The sequence below is a fragment of the Salmo salar genome, chromosome ssa18 (assembly GCF_905237065.1).
Source record: "Salmo salar chromosome ssa18, Ssal_v3.1, whole genome shotgun sequence".
NCBI lineage: Eukaryota > Metazoa > Chordata > Actinopteri > Salmoniformes > Salmonidae > Salmo > Salmo salar.
This window is the reverse complement of record NC_059459.1, coordinates 28,271,008-28,298,581: the sequence shown is the minus strand read 5'-3', so window position 1 is coordinate 28,298,581 and position 27,574 is coordinate 28,271,008. Positions and strand designations below refer to the sequence as shown.

Genomic DNA, 27,574 nt, shown 5'->3' with positions numbered 1-27,574 from the left:
TTATTCAATTTTAGAACAAGGCTTTAACGTAACAAAATGTGTAAAAAGTCTAGGGGTCTGAATACTTTTCAAAGGCATTGTATACTGTAGCAGTGTGCTTTCCAAGTAGTAGTAATATTCTCTTAGTGGTGTGTCTTCCATCCAGATTTACCAGTGAATCGCAATTACAGCTGATACATACAGAATGTACTCGTCCATTTATCCTCTTTTGCCTTCCTTACTAATTGCTCTCCATCAGTTTCCAATATGCACAAATACCATTCTCGCTCTCTCTCTTTCCCTCCCGCTCTCTCATCTTAGCATATTTCTGCAGAATACACTTATAATAGAAGGGGTTCTTTGGACTATACTCATGTGATGAGTAAACTTGAAGACTTGTGTGAGCACCCAGAGCTAATACCTGAGGTTTTAGCTCAGTGGGCTAACATCTGTCTTGAAGTACACATGAGACCCGGTTTCACACACACAGCATTTTGCCTTCACAGTGGAACAAATCTGTCTAACGATGTATTTCTTTGCAGAAATGTAACATCTTTCTCTTCTCTCCCTATCTCTCTCAGGTCCAGTGAAGACCAGTGAGGAAGGATCCTGAAGGATATACATGGGATGGGTGGGGGTGAGGGGGGGCTTGTGACATCACTCCCAGCCCAGGTCAGAGTTCACACAGGTAGGCAGACGACTGCTCTTATCCTCTCCCTATCAGTGGGGTCATTAGTCCTGGGCTTTTTTGGTTTTTGGCCCAACTCTGAGCCCTTTGAAAAAGTCCTCAACTGGCAGCTTCATTAAATAGTACCCACAAAACACCAGTCTCAACGTCATCAGTGAAGAGACGACTCTGAGATGCTGGCCTTCTAGGCAGAGTTGCAAAGAAAAAGCCATATGTCAGACTGGCCAATAAAAAGAAAAGATTAAGATGGGCAAAAGTACACAGACACTGGACAGAGGAACTCTGCCTAGAAGGCCAGCATCCCAGAGTCGCCTCTTCACTGTTGACGTTGAGACTGGTGTTTTGCGGGTACTATTTAATGAAGCTGCCAGTTGAGGACTTGTGAGGCGTCTGTTTCTCAAACTAGACACTCTGTTTTTGTCCTCTTGCACAGTTGTGCACTTCGGCCTTCCACTCTTTCTATTCTGTAATCAAACCCAGAAATGCTGACGCTCCAGATACTCAACTACTCTAAAGGCCAGTTGTATTGCTTCTTTAATCAGCACAACAGTTTTTAGCTGGGTTCCCAGTGGGTCAGAATTCCCAGTGGGTTAGAAGTTTACATACACTCAATTAGTATTTGGTAGCATTGCCTTTAAATTGTTTAACTTGGGTCAAAAGCTTCGGGTAGCCTTCCAGAAGCTTCCCACAATAAGTTGGGTGAATTTTGGCCCATTCCTCCTGACAGAGCTGGTGTAACTGAGTCAGTTTTGGAGGCCTCCTTGCTCGCATACGCTTTTTCAGTTCTGCCCACAAATTGTCTACAGGATTGAGGTCAGGGCTTTGTGATGGCCACTCCAATACCTTGACTTTGTTGTCCTTAAGCCATTTTGCCACAACTTTGATAAGTTTCCTTGGGGTCATTGTCCATTTGGAAGACCCATTTGTGACCAAGCTTGAACTTCCTGACTGATGTCTTGAGATGTTGCTTCAATATATCCACATAATTTTCTCTCCTCATGATGCCATCTATTTTGTGAAGTGCACCAGTCCCTCCTGCATCAAGCACCCCCACAACATGATGCTGCCACCCCCGTGCTTCACGGTTGGGATGGTGTTCTTCGACTTGCAAACCTCCCCCTTTTCCCTCCAAACATAACGATGGTCATTATGGCCAAACAGTTCTATTTCTGTTTCATCAGACCAGAGGACATTTCTCCAAACACATGGCTTTCTTTTTTATGGCGGTTTTGGAGCAGTGGCTTCTTCCTTGCTGAGCGGCCTTTCAGGTTATGTCGGTATAGGACTCGTTTTACTGTGGATATAGATACTTTTGTACCCGTTTCCTCCCAGCATCTTCACACGGTCCTTTGCTGTTGTTCTGGGATTGATTTGCACTTTTCATACCAAAGTACGTTCATCTCTAGGAGACAGAACGCGTCTCCTTCGTGAGCAGTATGACGGCTGCGTGGTCCCATGGTGTTTATACTTGCGTACTATTGTTTATACAGATGAACGTGGTACCTTCATGCGTTTGGAAATTGCTCCCAAGGATGAACCAGATTTGTGGAGGTCTACAATTTTCTGAGGCCTTGGCTGATTTCTTTTGATTTTCCCATGATGTCAAGCAAAGAGGCACTGAGTTTGAAGGTAGGCCTTGAAATACATCCACAGGTACACCTCCAATTGACTCAAATGATGTAAATTAGGCTATCAGAAGCTTCTAAAGCCATGACATCATTTTCTTGAATTTTCCAAGCTGTTTAAAGTCAGTGAACTTAGTTGTATGTAAACTTCTGACCCACTGGAATTGTGATACAGTGAAATAATCTGTCTGTAAACAATTGTTGGAAAAATGACTTGTGCATGTACAAAGTAGATGTCCTAACCGACGTGCCAAAACTATAGTTTGTAAACAAGACATTTGTGGAGTGGCACCGATATGACATTTTTTGCCGATACCGATATCAATATTTCCTTTGCCAAAAAAAACGATACCAATATTAAAAAATGTTGCGGCCTTTTAAGCATTCTAGTACAGTTAAATAGTTAACACACACACAAGGACGCAGCGGTCTAAGGCGCTGTATCTCAGTGCAAGAGGCGTCACTACAGTCCCTGGTTCGAATCTAGGCCGTATCACATCTGGCCGTGATTGGGAGTTCCATAGGGCGACGCACAATTGGCCCAGCGTCATCTGGCTTTGGCCGGGGTAGGCCGTCATTGTAAATAAGTATTTGTTCTTAACCTCTTACATCTAGACGTTCCGCTAGCGGAACACCTGCTCCAATATCCAATGATAGGCGTGGCGCGAATTACAAATTCCTCAATAATACAAAAACTTCAATTTTTCAAACATATGACTATTTCACAGCATTTTAAAGACAAGACTCTCCTTTATCTAACCACACTGTCCGATTTCAAAAAGGCTTTACAGCGAAAGCAAAACATTAGATTATGTCAGCAGAGTACCAAGCCAGAAATAATCAGACACCCATTTTTCAAGCTAGCATATAATGTCACAAAAACCCAGAAGACAGCTAAATGCAGCACTAACCTTTGATGATCTTCATCAGATGACACACCTAGGACATTATGTTATACAATACATGCATGTTTTGTTCAATCAAGTTCATATTTATATCAAAAAACAGCTTTTTACATTAGCATGTGACGTTCAGAACTAAACTTCCGGGGAATTTGCTAACAATTTACTAAATTACTCACGATAAACGTTCACAAAAAGCATAACAATTATTTTAAGAATTATAGATACAGAACTCCTCTATGCACTCGATATGTCCGATTTTAAAAATAGCTTTTTGGTGAAAGCACATTTTGCAATATTCTAAGTACATAGCCCAGCCATCACGGGCTAGCTATTTAGACACCCGGCAAGTTTAGCACTCACCAATATCAGATTTACTATTATAAAAGTTTGATTACCTTTTGTTGTCTTCGTCAGAATGCACTCCCAGGACTGCTACTTCAATAACAAATGTTGGTTTGGTCCAAAATAATCCATCGTTATATCCGAATAGCGGCGTTTTGTTCGTGCGTCCCAGACACTATCCGAAATGGTAAATCAGGGTTGTGCGCATGGCGCAATTCGTGACAAAAAAAATCAAAATATTCCATTACCGTACTTCGAAGCATGTCAACCGCTGTTTAAAATCCATTTTTATGCCATTTTTCTCGTAAAAAAAGCGATAATATTCCGACCGGGAATGTCCATTTAGCTAAACAGAGGAAAGAAAACGAGCCTGAGTCTCACAGTACTGTAACCAGCCACTACCCAAACGCGCTACTTTTTTTCAGCCAGAGCCTGCAAAGCCACGATTCAGTATTTTGCCGCCTTCTGAGAACCTATGGCAGCCGTAGGAAGTGTCACGGGACAGCTAAGATCCTCACTCTTCAATAAACAGAGACAAGAAGAACGACACCTTGTCAGACAGGCCACTTCCTGCATGAAATCTTCTCAGGTTTTTGCCTGCCATATGAGTTCTGTTATACTCACAGACACCATTCAAACAGTTTTAGAAACTTTAGGGTGTTTTCTATCCAAAGCCAATAATTATATGCATATTCTAGTTACTGGGCAGGAGTAGTAACCAGATTAAATCGGGTACGTTTTTTATCCAGCCGTGAAAATACTGCCCCCTAGCCATAACAGGTTAACTGACTTGCCTAATGAATAAAGGTTACACACACACCACACTGACAAAAACGTTATTTTGTTGGCATTTACCTATGTCCCCATTACCAGTAAAACATATTTAAAACCTATTTCTCATTCTCAACCAGGGATTCTATGGAACTCTGTTTGGGTCATTGCATGTCAAATAAGCTTGTTGACAAATCAGGACCTGAATATGACTGCACGTCTCATAATAATTTAACGCGTTCATACATATTTTACGTAGTTATTACACATTGACTACACTACCACTCGTATTTCATATGTCACAACAATTCATCGATACGTATGCTAAGATGCTGGTAAAGTTGTCTCGCGCACCTACAGTTCTGGTCATAAAAAAAGCTAGCTAGCTCACGGATGCAAACAATGGTCTTCTCCAAAAACATAGCCAAACAACATCTGTTTCAGTAGCTATAGTTAGCTAGCTAATTATATAGCTAGGTGTCATCTAAAATGACCCTACTTTATAAGACAGTTCTTATTTCATTAATGGTGGTCGGACCCATCTATGTGAAGTTAGCCGCAATAAGGATTATCCACAGTAGTGGACTTTGCGGTTAGCCTTCAAAATAAAAGTATTGACAGTGATGCAAATATATACAAATTGTAGAATTGTACCATAATTGAATAGATCATGCTAAACGAGGTTGGAATGTTGTAATATAAAATCAACAAAAGACAATTTGTTAATTTGACAAATCTGTTGAAATCCCACTGGATGTACACTGCTCAAAAAAATAAAGGGAACACTTAAACAACACAATGTAACTCCAAGTCAATCACACTTCTGTGAAATCAAACTGTCCACTTAGGAAGCAACACTGATTGACAATAACTTTCACATGCTGTTGTGCAAATGGAATAGACAACAGGTGGAAATTATAGGCAATTAGCAAGACACCCCCAATAAAGGAGTGGTTCTGCAGGTGGTGACCACAGACCACTTCTCAGTTCCTATGCTTCCTGGCTGATGGTTTGGTCACTTTTGAATGCTGGCGGTGCTTTCACTCTAGTGGTAGCATGAGACGGAGTCTACAACCCACACAAGTGGCTCAGGTAGTGCAGCTCATCCAGGATGGCACATCAATGCGAGCTGTGGCAAGAAGGTTTGCTGTGTCTGTCAACGTAGTGTCCAGAGCATGGAGGCGCTACCAGGAGACAGGCCTGTACATCAGGAGACGTGGAGGAGGCCGTAGGAGGGCAACAACCCAGCAGCAGAACCGCTACCTCCGCCTTTGTGCAAGGAGGAGCAGGAGAAGCACTGCCAGAGCCCTGCAAAATGACCTCCAGCAGGCCACAAATGTGCATGTGTCTGCTCAAACGGTCAGAAACAGACTCCATGAGGGTGGTATGAGGGCCCGACGTCCACAGGTGGGGATTGTGCTTACAGCCCAACACCGTGTAGGACGTTTAGCATTTGCCAGAGAACACCAAGATTGGCAAATTCGCCACTGGCGCCCTGTGCTCTTCACAGATGAACCTGGCGTGACAGAGTCTGGAGACGCCGTGGAGAACGTTCTGCTGCCTGCAACATCCTCCAGCATGACCGGTTTGGCGGTGGGTCAGTCATGGTGTGGGGTGGCATTTCTTTGGGGGGCCGCACAGCCCTCCTTGTGCTTGCCAGAGGTAGCCTGACTGCCATTAGGTACCGAGATGAGATCCTCAGACCCCTTGTGAGACCATATGCTGGTGCGGTTGGCCCTGGGTTCCTCCTAATGCAAGACAATGCTAGACCGCATGTGGCTGGAGTGTGTCAGCAGTTCCTGCAAGAGGAAGGCATTGATGCTATGGACTGGCCCGCCCGTTCCCCAGACCTGAATCCAATTGAGCACATCTGGGACATCATGTCTCGCTCCATCCACCAACGCCACGTTGCACCACAGACTGTCCAGGAGTTGGCGGATGCTTTAGTCCAGGTCTGGGAGGAGATCCCTCAGGAGACCATCCGCACCTCATCAGGAGCATGCCCAGGCGTTGTAGGGAGGTCATACAGGCACGTGGAGGCCACACACACTACTGAGCCTCATTTTGACTTGTTTTAAGGGCATTACATCAAAGTTGGATCAGCCTGTAGTGTGGTTTTCCACTTTAATTTTGAGTGTGACTCCAAATCCAGACCTCCATGGGTTGATAAATTGGATTTCCATTGATTATTTTTGTGTGATTTTGTTGTCAGCACATTCAGCTATGTAAAGACAAAAGTATTTAATAAGATTATTTCATTCATTCAGATCTAGGATGTGTTATTTTAGTGTTCCCTTTATTTTTTGGAGCAGTGTATATTACTTTAGAATTGCATTGGGGGTATACTTATTTCAGTGAACAGCCTTACCTATGGATTGTGGATCAATGACATGGGGTATCAGTCTACTCAGTGACACCCAGAGATCATTATTGTCGTAGCTCTTATTGCGGGACTCTGAAACAACTGTGAATATAGCCACATTTATTGTCAACCTATGTGTATTGAACACTATTCCAGGGGGAAAACAATACTGTGTGGATGTTTTGGAGTCTGATAACTCTGAGGAGGACGTTGGGAAAAAATATCTTGTGTAGTGAGTCGACTGTTACCCCATTTCATTGATCCCAAATCCTTAGGTAGAGCTGTACAGTGCAATATGAATGTCAATACACACAATAGGCTGACTGGGGAGGTGATTTCACACAGTCACAGTCCCGCGATAAGAGCTACAACGCTAATATTTGCGTAAACTCTTCACAGTTGTGTTCTGTGGGTGTCACCGAGTAGACTGATACCCCATTTCATTGCTTCACATTCCAACCTTGTTTAACATTATCTAGTCTAAATATGGCATGATTCCACCAATTGTAACCTTCTGCATAACTTTCAAAGAGGTACTTTTATTTTGAAGGCAAACCGCAAATTCCACTATTGTGCCTAATCCTTACTTTGGCTAGCTTCACAGCACATAACCCGGTCAGGTCGAGCCTCACTAGCCAGATGAAGCTAGCTGGCTGCTTATAACGTTAGCTTTGGGCAACAGGGTTAAGTAGCTGGCTAGCTATTTATTTTCATGAACTGAAGTTCAATTCCTAAATCATTGCTAAGAATAGTGAAAATGACTGCAGTTTATACTGGTCATTGTTTTCAGGCTGGTTGTATTGGTGCTATCTAGGTACCAAGCTAAAGGTAGCTAGTTACCCCAGAAGTTGCGGTTGAACAAATAATGCTCTATTTCCAACGCAGTATTGTAAACACATCGTTTGTGGCCAGTGTTTGCTTTTTTTACAGACTTTTTTGTGCAGCTTTGACAGTGCTACTGATAGTAGTGGTGGCGCTTGGCTTGTACGTGCAAATTCAGAACACACAACATTCTATAATAGAACGGTGTTATTTGACGGTCAAACTAAAAGCTTATTTAACACGTCAAATACTGTTATTGTCAAATAGTGTTATTTTACGTATCTTTTTTGACACGCAAAGACCCAAAAGGCGTTCCATAATATGTCGTGAAGCTAATAGCATTGACGCTATTACTGTTTAACTCCGGTAGGGAAACATCTGAACAGTAGCACACTTGGTAACGTTAGTGTGTACCGGTGCTCGACCAGTCACGAAAGCCAACATCACCCACGACAGAGAACGGTTGATTTTCATGGGCAATGAATTCCAGTATTTTGGCGTTAGTGGATTTCGCCTTTGAGTTGTCTCGCTGAAATTTTCTTACTCTTTCAAATGACTGCTCGACTTGTTGACTGCTCGATCCACACAGCAGACATTGTGGGCTAGGTTTAGGAATGCTGTGTTGCACTTGTAGCGCAACATTTTACGTGGCGTCATTACGTCATCTACCTACGTTTATATAGGTATGCACGTCATCTTTCACATCGGTTTTTCACACCGCCGTTAAACTAGACATCGTGCTGATACCGATGCTGCCATTTTTAGCTAATATTGTCCGATTCCGATATGTTCCCCGATATATTGTGCATCCCTAATATATAAACACACAGTACCAGTCAAAAGTTTGGACACCGACTCATTCCAGGGTTTTTCTTTATTTCTACAATTGTATACATTGTAGTCATCAAAACTATGAAGTAACACATGCAGTAACCAAAAAAGTGTTAAACAAATCAAAATATATTTTATATTTGAGATTCTTCAAAGTAGCCACCCTTTGCCTTGATGACAGCTTTGCACACTTGGAATTCTCTCAACCAGCTTCACCTGGAATGCTTTTCCAAAAGTCTTGAAGGAGTTCCCACATATGCTGAGCACTTGTTGGCTGCTTTTCCTTCAATCTGCGGTCCAATTCATCCCAAACCATCTCAATTGCGTTAAGGTCGGGTGATTGTGTAGGCCAGGTCTTCTGATGCAGCACTCCATCACTCTCCTTCTTGGTCAAATAGCCCTTATACAGCCTGGAGGTGTGTTGGGTCATTGTCCTGTTGAAAAACAAATGATAGTCCCACTAAGCTCAAACCAGATGGGTTGGCGTATCGCTGCAGAATGCCAGGGTTAGCTAAGCTGTTTAAGTGTGCATGGGTGGAATAGGCATGGTGGTGCTCATGTGAATTTCCTTCCCTTTTCAGCTTCAGACCAATGCCTATTCGCACTTTAAATATATGTTTTTGTACATCGGAAAGTGATTATGCAACATTATAATACAGCATAACACAGCAATAAAAGTTCAGTAAAGGTGAACAATAATGACAAATGGCAACAAAAATAATGCAGTTGTTAGTATTTATTTGACATAAAACAGCTGATTTTCCTGAGGGAAGCAAAAAAAAACAACAACATTTAAGCCAATATGGAGTAAACTGGAAAATGTTCCCCTGATCTTTTTTTTATTTTACCACTTTTTTTCTCCTCAATTTCGTGGTATCCAATTGGTAGTTAGTCTTGTCTCATCGCTGCATCTCCCGTACGGACTCGGGTTAGGTGAAGGTCAAGAGCCGTGCGTCCTCCAAAACACTACTAAGGCAAGCCGCACTGCTTCTACACACATTGCATGCTTAACCCGGAAGCCAGCCACACCAATGTGTCGGAGGAAACACTGTACACCTGGCGACCGTGTCACCGTGCATTGCGCCCGGCCCGCCACAGGAGTCGCTAGATCGCGATGGGGCAAGAACGTCCCTGTGGGCCAAACCCTCCCCAAACCCACTGGGCCAATTGTGCGCTGCCCCATGGGTCTCCTGGTCGCGGCCGGCTGCGACAGAGCCTGGTCTTGACTTGGACAGAGCCTGGACAGAGATGCAGTGCCTTTGACCACTGCGCCACTCAGGAGGCCCTCCCCGGATCTCTCTTAAGACAATTGAGCAAGGTCCTGGAAAATACACAAATAATCAACATGTACCCATTAACTATTTACACGAAATGTACCTTAAAGTTTACTGAAGAAAGGCCTTGTACTACATTACCTGTAAACAAAGGTGTGTTATGTGTTAGGGCTAAATATACAATTTACAACTAAATGTACATTCCTCATATATAGTCAGCTTTGTAAATACAATTCAGGGATGGCCACAATTTTCTCTTGACAAGGTACAGGTTTATGCAAGCTTTTTTGTTCAAGCCCAGTTTTACCACACCGGATTCTACTATTCATGGTCTCGATGAACAGCTGAGGTCTTGATAAACAGCTGTATCATAGAATCAGGTGTGGTGGTACTGGACTTGAACAACATTTTCTTGCCGTTCAGTCTGCATGGTCAGATGCAGGACGATGTTGGTGACAACGATGCTGCTTTCTACAAGTGTTCTATAATTACATTTAGTTTGTGTATTTTACTGTCTGCAAACTAGTGTCTGCTAGTTTGTCTTTTCTGAACAAGTTCTAGCCAAAATAAATAATGTTAACCACTAATCGCTAGTTAGCTGGTTAGCTAGCTTGCTAAATGTACTAAGTCAGAGCAAACTTAGCTAGCTAAAGCAGTCTGGTACCAGTGCTGTTCTATGGCTAGATAAGGATGTTGTTTGTGTACCGGTACCTTCCAAATCAGAGAGGAATAGGTTAAGCAAGAATATGTCAGCTAGCTACATGAGGTAAGAAAACATGTAATGTAACATCTACTGTGGAAACACTGACCAACACTTTGGCTCCTACCCTGTCAATAATTTCTCCCTGGCTTATTCATTCGTTGTCACGTCAAACAATGTATTCAAGGTGCTGCTAACTATATTCCAACTATAGAATTAGATTAATCATTCTATTTCCATGATTCCAACAGTTCACCAATTAACCTCTCTAGGGTATGTGGGACGAAATCGTCCCATCTACTCAACAGCCAGTGGAATCCCGTGGCGCGTTATTCAAATACCTTAGAAATGCTATTACTTCAATTTCTCAAACATATGACTATTTTACACCATTTTAAAGACAAGACTCTCGTTAATCTAACCACACTGTCCGATTTCAAAAAGGCTTTACAGCGAAAGCAAAACATTAGATTATGTCAGCAGAGTACCCAGCCAGAAATAATCAGACACCCATTTTTCAAGCTAGCATATAATGTCACATAAACCCAAACCACAGCTAAATGCAGCACTAACCTTTGATGATCTTCATCAGATGACACTTCTAGGACATTATGTTATACAATACATGCATGTTTTGTTCAATCAAGTTCATATTTATATCAAAAACCAGCTTTTTACATTAGCATGTGACGTTCAGAACTAGCATACCCACCGCAAACTTCCGGTGAATTTACTAAATTACTCACGATAAACGTTCACAAAAAACATAACAATTATTTTAAGAATTATAGATACAGAACTCCTTTATGCAATCGCTATGTCCGATTTTAAAAAGCTTTTCGGTGAAAGCACATTTTGCAATATTCTGAGTAGATAGCCCAGCCATCACGGGCTAGCTAATTTGACACCCACCAAGTTTGGCCCTCACCAAACTCTGATTTACTATTAGAAAAATTTGATTACCTTTGCTGTTCTTCGTCAGAATGCATTCCCAGGACTTCTACTTCAATAACAAATGTTGGTTTGGTTCAAAATAATCCATAGCTATGTTCAAATATCCTCTGTTTTGTTTGTGCGTTCAAGACACTATCCGAAGGGTGACGAAGGGTGACGCGCCCGACGCGTTTCGTGACAAAAAAATTCTAAATATTCCATTACCGTACTTCGAAGCATGTCAACCGCTGTTTAAAATCAATTTTTGATGCGATTTTTCTCGTAAAAAAGCGATAATATTCCGACCGGGAAACCCTGTTTACGTTCAAAGACAGAGAAAATAAAACATGGTGTCGCCTCGTGCACACGCCTCAGTCTCATTGTTCTCTGATCGACCACTATCCAAATGCGCTAGTGTTTTTCAGCCAGGGCCTGCAAAGACATCATTCAGCCTTTTGCCGCCTTCTGAGAGCCTATGGGAGCCGTAGGAAGTGTCACGTTACAGCAGAGATCATCAGTTTTCAATAAAGAGAGTGTAGAAGCCCAAGAAATGGTCAGAGAGGGCGCTTCCTGTAAGGAATCTTCACAGGTTTTTGCCTGCCATATGAGTTCTGTTATACTCACAGACACGATTCAAACAGTTTTAGAAACTTTAGGGTGTTTTCTATCCAAAGCCAATAATTATATGCATATTCTAGTTTCTGGGTAGTAGTAATAACCAGATTAAATCGGGTACGTTTTTTATCCGGCCGTGCAAATACTGCCCCCTACCCTAGAGAGGTTAACTAGGCCTAGATGTTTTATCTATATTGTTCAGCTCTGTGGGGCACAGTGTGGAAATGATAACAAAAGTGCAGGAAATGCAGAAATTGATAAATGCTGAAAATGTGTTCGCAGTTTTGTTTGCAGTTGGATTGAACAGTATAAAACATTCAAAATGGAGAAATCACTTTTAATTTGTGTTTCCACCCTAGGGTCATGAACTACTACTCATAAATCATATTTAGAACATATTTAAAACATAGAATATTGTCAAATACCGCCATACCGTAAAAAATGTGATATTTTGGCTATATCGCCCAGCCCAATGCACTAGTACACACCACTACACTCACTTCCACTTGGCTGGAACTCCACGAACCCAAATGCTCTTTTAAATGACACCTAATAAATTAAATTGTGTGTCAATAGGGGGCTGTCAAATCTATAAACAAAATCATTGTCAAAATGTATCCTCCAGGTGGCAAACCCACAATCTTCAGGTACACAGGTGGTACCTTTAACCATTACACCACAAATCCTATGCTTAAAACACTGATTTTAACAGACCATTTAAAAGGACAGTCTTGAAGCGTTCATTAAACGATTTTGTTCATTTATTTCTCTTGCTTGGTTAAAATACAGTAGTCTAAAACAGTTGTTGTGGTGAAAACAAACTCATTTAATAACAAAGCTAATCAAGGTAGCAAGCATGTAATTTTCTTTCGACTGCGCACCGAATGGCACACAATTTAGGCAAGCAGAGAGGGGGCTCGATTTAATCTGGCCCGGGATACACCGGGCTATGGCCCGTCACATCATTGGACCAAAATCAGGGAGGGAAGGCAGATAGATCGTTTTTGATTAAAAATGCTTTCTTTTGCATGTGAAACACAGAATCCTACTCATTACTACATGTGCTGAATTTTCTCACTTTAGTTTTGAGCTGACATCTCTGCTGGACAGAGCAGGCACCTGAAAAGTAACTTGACATGGTGTTAATCAGTCGGCACAATGTGGATGATAATAATGACAAGGCAGGAGCGGTATGCCGGTCGGAGCTGGAATGTATTCTACGCTAGCATGCATTTGCAGACTTACACAACTAAACTGAGGCTCTGTTTGGGGTTCAACCATTGACTATAGCTTTATGTGGTTCATAACTAGCTTACTGTTTCTTAACGACGCAATTGGCTTTCTCGGCTATGGTTTGTGTTGTGGTCTGGTTGTTCTTAGTTGAGGAAATATAGCGTAGTTAGTCTTACATTGGCTAACATTACCTAGCTAGGCAACTTTAACTGGTTATCAAAGCAGCCAGGACGTTCGCAATCTTATTTGTGCATGTTTGTGCTCCGATTACACACAAGTGTCTAGATAAGCAGTTTACACATGACTTCAGCCTTATATGAAAAACCTTACTTGGCAAAATATAGCTAATTAGCTTTTCTTGTTTGTTTGTTAGCTACCTAGCCAACATTAGCTCTCATCAGACTGGTATAACGTTACATAAGCTGACTAGTTAGCTAGCTAGCTACCTAGTTAATAAAAACAAAAACACATTTATTGTGCCAGCTACTTTATAACAATTATATAATTAGAACAGGTGAAATGGGAGAAAGTGAAAAAGTTAAACATGGTTTACAAAGAATTTGCATGTGAGGTGAAAAGGCCTGTGAAATTACTATTAAAGCAATTGTTTACTTTTACACTTTTTGCAACCAGGACAGGATGAGAGAGGAGGGAAGACAAGAGACAGCAACATAGAATACTAAGAGACAGCAACAGAAGAGGGCAGACAAGAGAGACAGCAACAGAAGAGGGCAGACAAGAGACAGCAACATAGAATGACAAGAGGGACAGCAACAGAGGAGGGCAGACGAGAGAGACGGCAACAGAGGAGGGCAGACGAGAGAGACGGCAACAGAGGAGGGCAGACGAGAGAGACGGCAACAGAGGAGGGCAGACGAGAGAGAGGGCAACAGAGGAGGGCAGACTGCTACAGAAGAGGGCAGACAAGAGAGACAGCTACAGATAACACAGAGAAAGTGATGGAGAGAGGCAGAGGAGTGAGAACACAGTAGACTATCACTTAAAGCTGCTCTATTGATTATAATTACTGCTGTGTGTGTGTGTGTGTGTGTGTGTGTGTGTGTGTGTGTGTGTGTGTGTGTGTGTGTGTGTGTGTGTGTGTGTGTGTGTGTGTGTGTGTGTGAAGAGAGGGTGTTTGGGTACTGTGGGATTCTTTAATCACTTTGGGCTCATTGGACAGGTCAGAGTCTATGTTTGAAGTTGTCGAGTGGTTTCTGGCAGTACACTGTATATGTATGTGTTCCAGAGTAGAGCTGTGGCAGGTGGGAAGGTGCAAGTTCCCTGAAAAAAATCTAATCTCTCAATGTTCATCTCAAAGTGCACCAAATTCTTGCCCCTGGACCCCCCTACTGGCTTTGGGCTAAGCCCCAATTAGAAATCCTAGAAAAGCCCCTGCTCTCACACACACACACACACACACACACACACACACACACACCAGACCTGGGTTCAAATAGTATTTAAATTATTTGAATAACTTTCACATATATATCGAAGTAGGTATTCAGATATTTATTTATTTAAAAATACATTGAAAGGTATTTGGAAAAACACTTGGAAAGCATTGGCATGTATTTTGAAATCCAAATAAATACTCCCATGTATTTGAAATAATCTATTTAGAATTAAGTATTCGAAAATAATTTCAATTGAAGGCTATTTATATGAAATTATATGATAATACTTCCAATGGAAGTAGTTGATTCGGACACTTACTTGAAAATACTCAAATACACAGAAAATTAAGTATTTAAATGACAAAGAATCCAATACACATGTATTTAAACCCACGTCTGACTAGGGTTGGGCTGTATCCATATGTTCATACCGTTTCTGTACCATACCGGGGAATACAGTATTACTGGAAGTGCACACAAGGAGTGCTATTTCACTTAATGTATTTATTTTTTACACACAAAACTATTTAGGCAACAGGGATCTTGATCCAGGAGGGGATTGAATGTCTCTGCTGTATCCAAGAAGCTTGATCTGGACATCTAGCCACTTAGTTAGGAAACCAAATACGTAGCTGGAGCCCTGAGCTGGATATAATTTATTTGACACATTAAATGGTATTGAAAATCATACCGTTGGTATTTCACAATACTCCGATATAAACGGTATATCGCCCAAGCCTACGACTGACACACACACGTACAGAAGTGCTTAATCAGTTTAAGGATTTTCTATCTGCTGGGAAAGCTGTTGTCATGACTGCACAGTGAAAACCAATCACACCAGGGGAAATGATTTCTCTGCTTGCATTGGAGGACTGAGAGGATTGGGTGTGAAGCTTAACTTCAGGTTGAGGTTGACAGCCAGTCATAGAAAGAGAGGCTTCACATTGAAAATGAAAGTTGTTTCTCTCTGTGTGTGTGTGTGTGTGTGTGTGTGTGTGTGTGTGTTGGTGCCACATGGCGTTCTCCGATAAAGGAAAGGATGTTCGCACCACAGGAATTAGCCTAGCTCTCCACTCCAAACCACCCCTCTCCTCTCTTTCCCTCACCTCATCTTATCTCGTTTCCTCTTACCCCCCCCCCCCCCTCCCCTTTCCCTACATCTAATATCCATCTCCAGGATTTCCAAGATAATGTATTCATGTGACGCAAAGAGAAGGGCAACATGTACAATGGCCCTAGTGTTTCTCCACTCCTGTGTGTGTGTCTCCCGTCAGTGTTTAATAGAACATGCCCACATGGACGGTAGTGACATGGTTGTGTGTGTGTAGTGACATGATGTTATGTGATTACAGAGGTTGCTCTCTGTCTGCCGGGCCTGTCAAGTGTCCCCTTCCTCTGAGTGGTTGTAATGTTCTGCTCATCACAAGAGGAGGACACATCCATTAATGGCTTGGCTTTTCATAATGCATAAGATGCTAAAGAAGTAGAGGGAGAAGGGGAAGGGTGGAGAGGGAGGGAGGGGTATAGGGAATGAGAGAGAATAAAATAAATGGGAGAGAAAGAGAGGGAGGGAGAGAGATAGATTAGGGAGAGATTGTTAATGAATAATCTAACCGTGTTCCGTTTTGTCTGTCAAGACATTCAAGTCATTAAACAACTAAACAATAGCCTCATTTGAATAATTTCACAAATGGTGTGGCGAGGTGGCAGTTGCTGGCACTGCTTGCTCTGCTTGCATGTTGGAGTAGAGGGAGAACGACGGCGAGAAAGAGATGGTATTAGAAAGAGCGGAATAAAGAGTGAGAAAGATGGAGAGAACGTATATTGTAGTGTTTTAATATGAACTCTGTAGAGAGGCTAGCTGTAATTGTATCTAGTCTCTTTTTTATGTTCCTCTGTAGAAATCATGGTTTTATATGAATTCAGTATATTAGACATTTTCTCTGTTCAGAGTTTTAATATGAACTGTGTAAGGAGAGAGTTTTCTAGCTGTAGCTCGGTCTATCGTACAGTAATCTTGGTCACCCAGAACAAAAATCTTGCTTGATTAAGTTCTAGGGGGATACTTGTTAGAAAAGATACTAACACGACTTTAGAAGTTTGCACAATTTTCCACATTTTGTTAGGTTACAACCTTATTCTAAAATCGATTACTGTAATTTCCGGACTATTAAGCGCACCTGAATATAAGCCGCACCCACTGAATTAAATTTTGTATTTTATTTTGAACATAAATAAGCCGCACATGTCTATAAGCCGCAGGTGCCTACTGGTACATTGAAACAAATGAACTTTACACAGGCTTTAACGAAACACGGCTTGTAACAAAAATAAATAGGCTTTAACGAAACACGGCTTGTAACAAAAATAAATAGGCTTTAACGAAACACGGCTTGTAACAAAAATAAATAGGCTTTAACGAAACACGGCTTGTAACAAAAAATACAAAATTAGCAGTAAACAGTAGCCTACCAAGAAAGTCATTGGTCACCATCTTCCTCCTCCTGTGCACTGAAACCATCTCCTTCGGTGTCGGAGTTGAATAGCCTCTGAATTGCTTCATCCGATATTGGATCGTTTTCATTGTCGCTCTCGTCACTTTCATCCGGAGGCAAATCCCCCGCTGAGCCCTCTTCAACACGCAGCAGTCCAGCCTTTCGAAACCCGTTGATGATAGTGGATTTTTTGACAATGCTCCACGCTGTCAGGACCCACTGGCAGACTTGACCATAAGTTGCTCTTTGCATGCGGCCCGTTTTAGTGAAGGATTTCTCCCCACTTGTCATCCAAGCCTCCCGCTGAACACGGAGCGCCACCTTAAATGCACGATTTACACTGATGTCGAGTGGCTGCAAATACTTTGTTGTGCCCCCAGGAATCAGGGTGACAAAATGACTCCCGTAATCAGAATGATGGGAAGTTTGAGAGGGCTCAATTTGATCTAAACAGTAAACAAAAATAGTTGTTTGACCTTAACCCGTTCGGCAATTTCATTGGTCTAATGAAAGCTTCATGCCGCCCAAAAACTGGGCACGTCACGGAAAGCGGGAAAAATCCATATATTAGCCGCGTCATTGTTTAAGCCGCGACGTTCAAAGCCTGGGAAAAAAGTTGCGGCTTATAGTCCGGAAATTACGGTAAATTGTTCCCCCCCATCAATCTACACCCAATACCCCATAAGGTCAAAGCAAAAATAACAGGTTTTAAGAAAATTTTGCTAATTTATATACATATATATATAGTATTCAGACCCTTTACTCAGTACATTTGATGAAACACCTTTGGCAGTGATTACAGCCTTGAGTCTTCTTGGGTATGACGCTACAAGCTTGGCACACCTGTATTTGGGTAGTTTCTCCCATTCTTCTCTGCAGATCCTCTCAAGTTCCACCAGGTTGAATGGGGAGCGTTGCTGCACAGCTATTTTCAGGTCTCTCTGGAGATGTTCGATCGGGTTCAAATCCAGGCTCTGGCTGGGCCACTCAAGGACATTCAGAGACTTGTCCCGAAGTAAATCCTGCGTTGTCTTGGCTGTGTGCTTTGTGTCGTTGTCCTGTTGGAAGGTGAACCTTCGCCCCAGTCTGAGGTCCTGAGCGCTCTGGAGCAGGTTTTCATCAAGGATCTCTGTTTTTTACTCCGTTCATCTTTCCTTTGATCCTGAGTAGTCTCCAGTCCCTGCCACTGAAAAACATCCCCACAACATTATGCTGCCCTCACTATGCTTCACCGCAGTGATGGTGCCAGGCTTCCTCCAGATGTGACGCTTGGCCTTCACGCCAGCAAGTTTAATTTTGGTTTCATCAGACCAGAGAATCTTGTTTCTCATGGTCTGAGAGTCTTTAGGTTCCCCTTTGGCAAACTCCAAGTGGGCTGTCATGTGCCTTTTACTGAGGAGTGGCTTCCGTCTGGTCACTCAACCATAAAGGCCTGATTGGTGGAGTGGTTCAGAGATGGTTGTCCTTCTGGAAGGTTCTCCCATCACCACAGAGGAACTCTACAGCTCTTTCGGAGTGACCATCGGGTTCTTGGTCACATCCCTGACCAAGGCCCTTCTCCCCCGATTGCTCAGTTTGGCCTGGGCAGCCAGCTCTAGGAAGAGTCTTGGTGGTTCCAAACTTCTTCCATTTCAGAATGATGGACGCCACTGTGTTCTTGGGGATGTTCAATGCTACAGAAATGTTTTGGTACCCTTCCCCAGATCTGTGCCTCGTCACAGTCTTGTCTCGGAGCTCTACGGACAATTCCTTCAACCTCATGGCTCGGTTTTTGCTCTGACGTGCACTGTCAACTGTGGGACATTATATAGACAGGTTTGTGCCTTTCCAAATAATGTCCAATCAATTGATTACCACAGGTGGACTCCAATCAAGTTGTAGAAACATCTCAAGGATGATCAATGGAAACAGGATGCACCTGAGCTCAATTTCGAGTCACATAGCAATGGGTCTGAATACTAATGTAATTTTTACAATTATTTTTCCCAAGTTTATCATAAGACATGTTTTGCAAACTCTACCATCACATGTGCCTTACAAAAACACAGCTAAACAACAACTCTTGCTAGTTGTACACTGGAATTAAAGGGTAACTACACCCCAAAATCTATTGTTTTTCTTTTCTCTAGAACTTATAAGTGGTCTCCTGATTTAACCATTGTTGTGGATTTAGAACATCCAATTGAGTTGTTTTTCTATTTGAAAAAAAAGGTGAGCTTTTAAGAGGGAAAACCTGAAAAAGAAACCTGGAAAGACAAATTGGAGAAAACGGAATTTGGGGAAAAAACGATACAGATTTTTTGGGCACTACAATTACTTCACACTGGAAGAAGTTAAGCTACACTAAAGCTACCCTTAAAATAAAGATTGTTTACTTAACTAAAGTTATTTGAACAACTTTGTGAAAAATTATCTTATCTAGATCTTAAATGTCACAGACTACGAATTGCAAGAACAGATCACTCTGGGGTCAAATGTTAACAGAACGTGTGATTTAGCCTATTTAACACAAAAACAATGTTTCAAGTTAGAATTGGGCAGGGCTGATGCCAAAAAGAAAATTAATTATTGCCTACTTCACCCCTATTTTTTTATTTTTCCTTTTGCAAAAAACGTAGCAATTAGCTAGACCACTTCATGGCAAAAAGGTAATTAACTACTGAAAACACTACCAAGATTTGAATTTAGTTCAACTACCACCAAGCCACTGCAAAATGTACACTGATCAAAAATATAAATGCAAAAAGGCCACTCTAAAAGGTTCAGTTTTGTCACACAACACAATGCCACAGATGTCTCAAGTTTTGAGGGAGCATATAATTGGCATGCTGACTGCAGGAATGTCCACCAGATCTGTTGCCAGAGAATTTAATGTTCATTTCGAAACCATGTGCCTCCTCCAACGTTGTTTTAGAAAATTTGTCAGTCCGTCCAATCGGCCTTACAGCCACAGAACACGTGTCACTATGTCAGCCCAGGACCTCCACATCCGGCTTCTTCACCTGCGAGATCGTCTGAGACCAGCCACCCGGACAGATGATGAAACTGTGGATTTGCACAACCGAAGAATTTTGCACAAACTGTCAGAAACCGTTTCAGGGAAGCTGATCTGTGTGCTTGTTGTCCTCACCAGGGTCTTGACCTGACTGCAGTTTGACGTCGTAACCGACTTCAGTGGGCAAATGATCACCTTAGATGGCTATTGGTATGCTGGAGAAGTGTGCTCTTCATGGATGAATCCTAGTTTCAACTGTACCGGGCAGATGGCGTTGTGTGGGCGAGCAGTTTGCTGATGTCAACGTTGTGAACAGAGTGCCCCATGGTGGTGGTGGGGTTATGGTATTGGCAGGCGTAAGCTACGGACAATGAACACGATTGCATTTTATAGATGGCAATTTGAATGCACAGAGGTATCATGACGAGGTTCTGAGGCCCATTGTTGTGCCATTCATCCGATGCCATCACCTCATGTTTTAGCATAACAATGCACAACCCCCTGTTGCAAGGATCTGATCGCAATTCCTGGAAGCTGAAAATATCCCATATCTTCCATCGCCTCCAACTCTATGATCAACTATATGTGAAGGAGAAGTGTCGCGCTGCATGAGAGAAATGGTGGTCACACCAGATACTGACTGGTTTTCTGATCCACGCCCCTACCTTTTTTTTAAGGTATCTGTGACCAACAGATGCATATCTGTATTCCCAGTCTTGTGAAATCCATAGAATAGGGCCTATTGAATTCATTTCAATTGACTGATTTCCTTATATGAACTGTAACTCAGGAAAATCTTTGAAATTGTTGCATGTTGTGTTTTATATTTTTGTTCAGTATAGTTAAACTACATGTAAGTGCGTGCGTGCGTGCGTGCGTGCGTGCGTGTGAGAGAGGAGTAAGTGGAATTGTCAGTTATATAAAAGCAGTGGGGGACACAGCTGAGTTTAATTACATTATTTCATCACTAGTGCAAAGCAAGTTCCTATCCAACACATTATACATATAATGTGTGTGTCTCAATGCAGACCACAACTTTACTTTAAATTAGTCAGATCCATGCATGCTTATATACCAGGGTCACAGCGCCTTGACAGCCTCTCGACAGAGCATAGATTTACGCACACGCAAACTTCACCACTCACACAGATACCAGAGAGTTAGTTATTCCCCAGTCTCTGACCCACCTAATTGAGAACGGCTGTGGCTGGCTCTTGCTCTGGATGTAGTGTGTGTGTCTGTGTGTGTTCCTGTGTATAAGGACAGAGGGAACAGCCACAGGCTAACTCTGTGTCCAGCAGTTGGCCCCCTGAAATATGACCCTCACCCACTCCTCTCCATGCCAAGAGGCAGAGCACAAGTGGGCTTAGTGTGTGTGTGTGTGTGTGTGTGTGTGTGTGTGTGTGTGTGTGTGTGTGTGTGTGTGTGTGTGTGTGTGTGTGTGTGTGTGTGTGTGTGTGTGTGTGTGTGTGTGTGTGTGTGTGTGTGTGTGTGCGTGCGTGCGTGCGCGCGTGCGTGCGTGCGTGCGTTTTAGGGAGGGAAAGAGAGGGATTGAAACAGAGGGAGATAGAGTCTAAGATAGAGAGAACAAGATTGAAGACCTAGTGGTGTAAAAGTGAACAGAGTGTAAACAAACAGCAGAGAGAGGTCTAGAGAAGCATAGAGGGGTACCATATTAACAGCTGCACATGTGTCCTGGGTTATATCTGTCTCTGTCTGTGTGTGTGCATACATGCGGTAGGGAGGCAGCGGTAGCCTCGAGGTTAAAGAGGGTTTCCGGTTTGAACCCCTGTATGCTACCTACCGCCATTGTGCCTGTGAGCAAGGCAGTTTACCTCTAAGTGCCGCAGCTGCTCTGCTACAGCTCATGTGCTGCTCCCAGCCTGTGATGGGTGTGTCAGATTGGGTACTGTGACGGCCCAAAATATACAATATCTGTAAAAATTGACCAATAAAGCAACTTTGTAGTGTTGTCTGTCTGTCAGGCAGATCTGTCTGTCAGTTACTGTCTCTCTCTCGGTTGAGGATTGTCAGCCGTCGTGAAGCTGCCATCACCTCTTTCGGCTCTAGTTTACAGATCCGATGACATGTTTGAAATGTGGTGAAGTGGTGGTGACCGGGAGAGAGAGAGAGAAGGAGAGAGAGTGTGTGTGTGTGTGTGTGTGTGAGAGAGAGAGAAACCTGCTGCACTCTATCAACTGTGAATAGATTCTCATAGCTTGGCATTCACTGTTGGTTGTGACTCTTCTCAACACTATAGAAACACTGTCCTCCCGAGTGGCACAGTGGTCTAAGGCACTGCATCGCAGTGCTAGCGGTGTCACTACAGATCCGGGCTCCATACCGGTCTGTGTCGCAGCCGGCCGCGACCGGGAGACCCATGAGGCGGCGCACAATTGGCCCAGCGTCGTTAGGGTTTGCCCGGGAGGGATGTCCTTGTCCCATCGCGCTCTAGCGACTCCTGTGGCAGGCCGGGCGCAGTGCACGCTGACACGGTCGCCAGGTGTATGGTGTTTCCTCCGACACATTGGTGCGGCTGGCTTCTGGGTTATGTGAGCAGTGTGTGAAGAACCAGTGCGGCTTGGCAGGGTGGTGTTACGGAGGATGCACGGCTCTCGACCTTCGTCACGTCTCCCGAGTCCGTAGGGGAGATGCAGTGATGGGACGAGACTGGAACTACCAATTGGATATCATGAAAACGGGGGAGATAAAGTTCAACATTTCCAACTGGTCCATGGCTTTGCATCCCATTTCACACTTTGGATAAATTCTTTCCTTGGACTGTCTTTACCTTCACTAGACCTGAGGTAATGTCAGGTGTGAGTGAGAAACACAGAGACAGAAAACACTTATTTCTGAAGTCACAGTTTACTTTGCCACTTACTGAAGGCACTGCACCGGATCATTTTGATTTGTTTAACTTTTTTATTCAACCTTTATATAAATAGATTATTCTCATTGTATCTCAATCTCTTACAAGAGAGACCTGTTATTACTAGCATTTACTCTACATTCATTGTAAATGCTAGTATTAAATGAAAGTGAAGAGTTATCCACAGTAGGAGGCAGAGGCGTGTTAATACTGACAGGATTTATCGTTGTAATCACAGTGTTGCCAGTATTGGGTCTTGTAGTTGTAGTCAATGTTGCCAGTATTGGGTCTTGTCAGTGTTGGCAGTATTGCGTCTTGTAGTTGTTGGCAGTATTGAGTCATGTAGTCAGTGTTGGCAGTATTGAGTCTTGTAGTTGTAGTCAGTGTTGGCGGTAATAAGTCTTGTAGTTGTAGTCAGTGTTGGCAGTATTGAGTCATGTAGTCAGTGTTGGCAGTATTGAGTCTTGTAGTTGTAGTCAGTGTTGACAGTTGAGTCTTGTAGTTGTTGGCAGTATTGAGTCATGTAGTCAGTCTTGACAGTTGAGTCTTGTAGTTGTAGTCAGTGTTGGCAGTATTGAGTCTTGTAGTTGTAGTCAGTGTTGGCAGTATTGAGTCATGTAGTTGTAGTCAGTGTTGGCAGTATCGAGTCATGTAGTTGTAGTCAGTGTTGGCAGTAATAAGTAGTCAGTGTTGGCAGTATTGAGTCTTGTAGTTGTAGTCAGTCTTGACAGTTGAGTCTTGTAGTTGTAGTCAGTGTTGGCAGTAATAAGTAGTCAGTGTTGGCAGTAATGAGTCTTGTTGGCAGTAATGAGTCTTGTTGGCAGTAATGAGTCTTGTTGGCAGTAATGAGTCTTGTTGGCAGTATTGAGTCTTGTCAATGTTGGCAGTATTGAGTCTTGTAGTTAGTGTTGGCAGTAATAAGTAGTCAGTGTTGGCAGTAATGAGTCTTGTTGGCAGTATTAAGTCTTGTAGTTGTAGCCAGTGTTGGCAGTATTAAGTCTTGTAGTTGTAGCCAGTGTTGGCAGTATTAAGTCTTGTAGTTGTAGCCAGTATTGGCAGTATTAAGTCTTGTAGTTGTAGTCAGTGTTGGCAGTATTAGGTCTTGTAGTTGTAGTCAGTGTTGGCAGTATTAAGTCTTGTAGTTGTAGTCAGTGTTGGCAGTGAGAAGACACGGTGTTGTGGCAGTGAAATGGGAAGCCAATGTTTATGTTCTTTAGGTTACCATGGTTATCTCTCATCGTAACCTTACCCTGTACCCGTGTGTTCACTGTGTGTCTTCGCTGTGTGCGTGCGTGTGTGTGTGTGTGTGTGTGTATTGTCGTGTGTGGGTGTGTATTCGCTTTACATGTGTGTGTATGTTCACTCCGTGCACGTGTGTGTATTTTTGCTCTGTGTGGATGTGTGTTTGATCTGTGTGTGTGTATGTCAATCTTTGCCCTGTGTGTGTGTGTGTGTGTGTGTGTGTGTGTGTGTGTGTGTGTGTGTGTGTGTGTGTGTGTGTGTTCACCGTGCGGTCGGTGCAGCTGTAGGTCTCCAGAAGAGCTGTAAGGACTTGCCAATATTTTCATATTCTCTCTGCAGGCATTTCCGCACACTAACAATGGCCGCCCCCCAAGTGATGAAACTGAGAGGAAACCGCTTTTGTGAACAGCCACAACGGTTTTGGTGTGTGCACTTCTGACCTGAGTTGACACACACACACACACTTCCTCTGTGGTCTCTGGTAGAGGAAGGATGTGTGTGCGGTGCTGTAACCCTGGCCATGATTCTCAGGGTGTCTGGTCAGTTAGACACTGTTAGAGGAGTTTGAAACGTTGACACACATGGTTAGTTGTGGTTCATTCCTTTTGGGTCGCAGCTAAGTAAGTCATTACCAAACGTTCAAATATTTTGATGCGATGGGTTACCTCTCGGGTGTTCAAACAGGGGTTAAGTTCATTAGGGCACGCAACTGAAATGTTTTAAAACATTTTGCAGCGGAAAATGAGTGTTCCTTATTGGACAAGTCTAGGTAGACCACTCGTCACTGCAAGGCACTGCAGACCTCGGTTCGATCCCGGGCTGTATCACCACCGGCCATGATCGGGAGTCCCATAGGGCGGCGCACAATTGGCCTAGCGTCGTCCGGGTTAGGGGAGGGTTTGGCCAAGGGGGCTTTACAAGTAGGCTGTCATTGTAAATAAGAATTTGTTCTTTACTGACTTGCCTAGTCAAATAAAGGTTAAGTAAATAAATACATGTAAATACTCCCTCCCTGTTTCAGTGGTTTTCTTCTGTTTGCTGTCTAATGAACGGAACCAGAAGAGTTAGAACGTTGTGCTGCTGAAAGTCAGTCTTCCTCTTCTTGTGGGTTGGCAGCCAGGCCCTCTTTCGCTATACCAAATGATAGCCTATCCCCTACTCTCTGTTTATTATCTAGTCACTTTAACTCTACCTACATGTACATATTACCTCAATTACCTCGACTAACTGGTGCCCCCACACGTTGACTCTGTACCGGTACCCCCCTGTATATAGTCTCGCTATTGTTATTTTACTGCTGCTCTTTAATTATTTGTTACTTTTATTTTATATTTTTTACTTAACTTATTTTTCTTATAACTTCTTAAAGCATTGTTGGTTAAGGGTTTGTAAGTAAGCATTTCACGGTAAGGTCTACTACACCTGTTGTATTCAGCGCATGTGACAAATAAAGTTTGATTTGATTCATGAGTTGCACGTCGTGTCACGCCATTGTTATGAACGTTCTCTTGAAGACCTGTACCTGACCTGAATGTTCTACTCAATGCAGTCTCAATTGGAGCTGATGAAGATTTAGTCCAAAGTGCATTTGTGTGGTTTGGAAATACCTTTACATATCTAAAGAAGGAAAACCTTTTGTCATCATTGCGATAGCGTGTCGATTCCGCCTGCAGTGATCTGTCTCGTATCTCGCAAAGAGTCATGGGATAGATGAAAAGCTGTTCAGCTACAATGTGCTGTCTGTAGTTCCAAAACATTAGCTAGGTGTGTCATTCCTACTCCGGGGTGCCATTTCTGTCTCCAGGAAATGTCACTTCTTATTTAGTGTAAAATAGTATAACATGTGCATTCCAAAATGCTCTAAATATTAGGCCAGGTGTCCTTTACCTTAAAAACACAAATATATGGATCAAGCATTTCGCTACACCCGCAATAACATCTGCTAAACACGTGTATGTGACCAATCAAATTTGATTTTGATTTTGAAATGAAATGTTATGCATTTTGAAAGCTTTTTTTTTTCAGTGGATGTAGGCGTTTTTGCCATGTCCCAGGGAGTTATTCATCAATTTCTAAAGAAAATCATTTCCACCTTGTTAGGCTAAATTTGAGAGAAAATGTATCCAATTTCTAAATATTAAAATACATTTCATATAGAAGTTACAATTTTCTTTCCGTGTTTACCATTATGCTAGCTTAATCTCAATCACCTATAGAGCTATGGTTAATTTAGGGTGTTAGGATTAAGCAATAGCTGTATGGGATTTTGCACCTAACAGGGAACTAAGTGCCTGAGTTTGACCAATATGTTTTTCTGAAAGTCAAACATGTACTTTTTCTGACCGAATACTAAACAAATGAAAAATATACACTTCCCCCAAAGGTTATGAGGTCCAAAAGCCACTGGATTGTAGGAAAGGCCCAGGTGACATGGCCTAATGAAACCCAGTTCATCCTTAAAGCCCAGCTGAATTCAAAATATCTGTTAATAATGTTAACATTTTTTGATGAAGAAGTCTTGAGTTGCACCATTTCACATCTAGCTAAGAGGTTGTGTGCTTCAATGAGCAGTATTTTAGAAGTTTGACAATTCAAATGTTTTCTTAAAATGTTTAATTGAACCTTTATTTAACTAGGCAAGTCAGTTAAGAACAAATTCTTATTTACAATGACGGCCTACCCCGGCCAAACCCAGACGGCACTGGGTCAATTGTGCGCCGCCCTATGGGACTCCCAATCACAGCCGGATGTGAGGCAGCCTGGATTCGAACCAGGGACTGCAGTGAGTGATGCCTCTTGCACTGAGATGCAGTGTCTTAGACCGCTGCACCACTCGGGAGCCGAAATGTGCATGAAAGCTAGCTTAAATTTGTCCAACATTAGCTTCCTGAGCCAGTCACATTTCATAAGAAATGCTGCACATGCAATGGTGAATCAAATTCTCTTAGGCTGAATGCTTCAAACAAAAGCTAGTTAGCTACTGTAGCTACTGTAGTAGCTAACATTATAATGAGTTTTCATGAAGCTACTGTTCTGTCGCGATCCCCGTCCCGAGTCAGTTGCTGTGCTCAGTTGACCCAACGTTACTGATGTGCTTGCACATTATTTTCGCAGGAGGTAGCCACCGTTTTCTTTTTCTTTTCTCACAATTGCTCTCTCTCTGACACACACACACACACACACACACACACACACACACACACACACACACACACACACTGTATACACTAGGCTTACATCCTGCTGACAAATAACAAGCAGATTTTGTACTGCCCTGTTGACATAAAACAAAAACAGGTTAAGTGATGTATACTGAACAAAAAATAAACGATTTTACTGAGTTACAGTTCATATAATGAAATCAGTCAATTTAAATAAATAAATTAGGCCCTGGGCAACGGGCGCAGCCATGTGTGGGCCTGGGAGGGTGTAGGCCCACCCACTGGGGAGCCAGGCCCAGCCAATCAGAATGAGTTTTTCCCCACAAAAG

The 27,574-nt window shown here is 42.7% G+C and overlaps 1 protein-coding gene across 6 annotated transcripts in view; it reads left to right on the top strand.

Annotated features, from left to right (window-relative positions):
* LOC106577220 (zinc finger MIZ domain-containing protein 1) overlaps window positions 1-27,574 on the top strand; it is a 239,501-nt gene that overhangs the window by 56,847 nt on the left and 155,080 nt on the right. For all 6 annotated transcript variants that reach the window (XM_045700990.1, XM_045700993.1, XM_045700991.1 and 3 more), the window contains exon 2: window positions 561-667. The gene's annotated coding sequence lies outside the window, so the exon portion shown is untranslated. The remainder of the gene's footprint in view (window positions 1-560; window positions 668-27,574) is intronic.